This window comes from Elephantulus edwardii, unplaced genomic scaffold (assembly GCF_000299155.1).
Source record: "Elephantulus edwardii isolate Elephantulus edwardi_28Jun2011 unplaced genomic scaffold, EleEdw1.0 scaffold00046, whole genome shotgun sequence".
Lineage (NCBI taxonomy): Eukaryota > Metazoa > Chordata > Mammalia > Macroscelidea > Macroscelididae > Elephantulus > Elephantulus edwardii.
Window position 1 is genome coordinate 6,797,568 of NW_006399796.1, and position 4,340 is coordinate 6,801,907.

General features: G+C 37.9%; 1 pseudogene; it reads left to right on the forward strand.

The window, feature by feature from the left end:
- Positions 1–515: 515 nt before the first annotated feature.
- On the forward strand, positions 516–982 carry LOC102874160 (annotated as a pseudogene).
- Positions 983–4,340: the final 3,358 nt, after the last annotated feature.

Consider the following 4,340-nt stretch of genomic DNA (forward strand, 5'->3'; position numbering starts at 1 on the left):
TGCTTGGAATATACTCTAAGAAAATGAGAACTGAGACTCAAATACAGACTTGTACACCAATGTTGATAGCAGCATTATTCACCATTGCAAAAACATGGAAACAGTTCAGATGTCCAACCACAATCGAATGGATTGAGACATTTTGGTACATTCATACAACGACATACTATGCAGCACATAGTATTTCAGGAGCACATAGCACACAGGAGCAATGATTTTGTAAATTACTATCTAACTTGGGAGGGACTGGAGAGTATTATGCTGAGTGAACTACCTCAGTCTCACAAGGTCAAATAGTGTATAAAACCATTATGTTGAATGAGGATGAGAATCCAAGGGTAGGGAAGGTGAAAGAAGAAGGGTGAGGATGGGCTTGGTTGTGGGATGTTAATCATAAGGTTACACAATCTGATGGGTGGGGGGGTGAAGGAAATAAGAAGGATCCTTTCTCCTCGCTCCATTACACCTTGCTCCTCAGCACCATCACCACCACCCTGTCCCCACCACATTCAAGGATGTGTGCCATCACCACCACCACTGTCCCCACCACATTCAAGGGTGTGGACTCCAACAATAAGAAACCTCCCAAGTTTTACAGCCTCTATGTGGTGGATCCAATTTCTCTTTAGGATTTGATAAACCAGCAGAACAACCAGTGTGGAGGAGCAAAATGGCTTCTAACGTCTTTGGAAGAGCTGAAGAAAATCCCCCTTCTTGGGCTAAGTCTACAGGTGCTGAGTAGTGTTGGTCGGAAAGATTTTGTGTCATCTTTGTCCCAGAATAGGAACTCTTCTGAAACAAATCCTGGGGACTTCTTAGATCTAAAGGTAAATGATGATATTCAAGAAAGTGTGGACACAGACCTATCAGCCAGCCTGGGAAAACCGTGCCTGATGCCCCTGTCCCCAGATAAGTTGCACTGGCACCCGTGTTGTCCAGGAGAAATCCAACCAGCAGCGAGTCCAGCCTAGTCCACGGTTAACTGGCTATCTAATGCTTTTCTGACTGTACATCTTTTGGATTTGTTTTGTTAGGAAAAAACCACTTTAAACAAAGAAACAAAACCAGTATTATGAAAAAGTATATTCCAAATTTTTTAAACATAGAATAGACAAATTTCTGCACTTTAGTTAGCATAAACACATGCAGAAAATCTAAGCAGACTTATTCCTTAGAACTTTAAAACATTTCTAGACTCATTCCTTCCCTCAACTCATCACTTTTGTGATAGGGAAAAGAAAACAAATTTCCATAGTCTAATGAACAATTTCCCTTACTAGCTGCACGTAAGTGATTTGTGTTGCTCCCAGGAGACTAGAAGGAAGCTCTGGTATTATCATCTCCTAGATCATGTATCTAGACTCTGTGAGCTACTAACTGAAGGGGAGATACCCAATGTATAAGCTGGTTATTTATAATAATATACATATTATAATATATATTTTAAATAATAATATATAAATATATATATTAGTCCTATCTGGATCACCTTAGTTCTCATAATAGTTAAAAATCTCTTTGGTTGCAAGTAAAAGAAAACATGACAAATGATGACTTAATCCTGAAAGTATATATTATTCCATTAAAACAAGAATCCTTCAGGTATGCAGATGCAAGATTAAATGACTTTAGTGCCACATTGATACAACAAAGACCTAGCTACTTTCCCTTCTTCTACTCTATTTTTCTCAGCATAATGACTTCTGTTCTCCCAGACACAAATGGTGACACAACTCCACATCACATCCTTCTTTATTTTTTTAATTATTGTGATTTTAATGAAAGTTTATAGAAAGGTTGGATTTTCATTTATTCCTTCATTGAAGTTCATTTTTCTCCCTCCTCTTCCCTTTCCTTCCCCCAATTCACTTTGTAAATGGCTTCTTGTTATAGATTGTTAATTATTATTAATTATTTTATAATTTTATTAATATTAATATAGTGATAACAATTAATTATAATGGTGTTAATTATTAATATAATGCCAAATCACACATTCCTTTCAGATAGTCCTGTACTTCATTCATTCCAGTACAGTGTTCATTATCTATCCACTCTTTTCCTTTTCTTCTCCCCTTTCCTAATGTCAATCTTACTTTATAACAACTGTGTTAACAGTATTTTTCCTTTTGTGACTGAGATATTTCACTCAGCATCATAATGTCTTACAGATTCACCCACATTGGGTAGTGTTTTACAAGTTCATTGTTTTTCAATGCTGCATAGTGTTCTATTTTGTGAGTGCATCACAGTTTTTCTATCCATTCATTCGTTGACTGGAAGTAGAGCTACTTGTACCTCTTCACTATTGTCAATAATGCAGCAGTAAACATGGGTGTGAGTACATCAGTTTTTTGTATCATGGTGATTTAATGTTGCTGTTGCATGCCATCTAGTCAGAACCAACTCATAGCTTACCCTTAAGTGAATTTTTAAAGACTGTAAATCACTCGGGAGGAAATTGCCCATTTTTCTCTTGAGGAGTAGCTAGCTGATAGATTCGAACCACTTGTCTTTGTGTTTGCAGTACAACCCCTTACCCACTAGACTCCCCGTGTTCTCTACTGATATACTTTACTGGTATATCTTATTATCCAGAACTGGGTATCCTACATAGAAGGGAGGATAGGAAAGTATAGTTACATTACTACATGGAACTGAAGGATAGAAAAGTATTCTTTTTTCAGTCTTTTCAGTGGAAAAAATCTCGCATGGATGCGAGTCAAGAAGGTGGAGGTTCAAAACTATGAATGGCCTCACAGGAGAAGAGATTTGGTGTGTTCCCATAAAGATTTACAGCCTAGGAAGTCCCAGAGGCAGTTCTACTCTGTCCTATCCACTGCCATTATGAATTGGAATTGACTTGATAGTACACAACATTAGAAGGGGAAAGGACAAGGCAAATGACATAGGGAAGGGCTGAGTAACTCCAGGGCCTGCCATGATTATTAAGATCAGTGTTGGGGAACAGAGTGATGTCACACTCCACACTCCCTGGAGATTACCCCACGTATGGTGGTACTTAGAGTTCTTTTAGCCTGAAAAGCCTTCCCAGAAAATGAAGCACAGGTCCCTCAGAGATATTTTTACCAGCAGGTTGAAACTTTACCCATGTGAATTTGGAAAGGTTTATTGTTTTTATAATTTTGAGGTTTAAGAGTGCCATATGACCCAGGAGAATTCAAAGTGAAAAAAACAAACCCCAAACCCAACAACATTAAAGCTAGTGTAATTGAAGAGAAGGTGGAGATTGTAAAATAGCAGGTTCCTTTTTAGTTGTGGTTGGTATGAAACTTCTTTTCACTATTGTAGCCAATAAAATAGATTTTCATGTGCATTTCTCCTTGTAATATATTAGTTTTCTGACCTTAACGAACATTTATTAAGTACCAGAAACTTACTGGCTTAGCCCAATCTTCATAGGTGAGCAATGTGTCATTTTAAGGATAAACCATCAATAAGTTTTCGTAAGCATTCAAATGAGAAAGATTATAATGAGCTTTTCAATAATTCACATAATAAAACAAAAGAGTAAAGTGACATAAAAATGAAATAAAGGGGAAAAGTAGTAGACTTCTCAATGTTGCTAAAACTTTGTAAACTCCAGTGTAAGTTAATTTTAGGGACTTCTTGTTCATGATGTGATATTTCACATGTGATATCGTAGAAATAACAGGGTGCTTGCTTGTTTGGTCTCAGAATACCGGTGAGCATTTATTTAGAAGCCTCTCAAATGAATGATCTTTCCCACTGGTTATTTAAGGGTACTCTGAGCTTCATTTCTTGGGCTTGATTTCTACCTCTCCTGTCCCAAATCTTTATTTTGCTCCATTTCATGGAAAATGTATGTTGTGAATGTGAACCTAATGTGATGTTACCTTACCAGTTTGTTCTTGATAAAATAAAGAGGGAGTAACCACAGAGGAATAAAATGGTTTCTAGGGGAAATGAGATGAGATGGTTTGATTCAGTGATTGGAGTAATGGGAGTAGGTGTGTCAGAGACAGTGAGGTTGCACAGGATAGAAGAGGGTTTAGGGTTCTTGTTCATAGGGTCGCTATGAGTGGCAAGCGACTCAATGGCACATAACAATAATAACCACAGGAGAAAGTTAAAGGGGTTTTGATCAAAGATACATCTATTTGCCTTCAGAAATTCTGCAGACGCAATGCCCTTACACAGAAAATACAGATGAGTCATTGGTGGTGTTTAGGAGAGCAGAGGGTTGGGGGACAGGTCACTCCTTACATGGTTTGGCTTGTTTTCACCACACATAGTTCTCCTTGAATTGGCTAGGAGTCCCCTACTGAGATCTGCTGGCAGACTGTGGCGCCCACTAA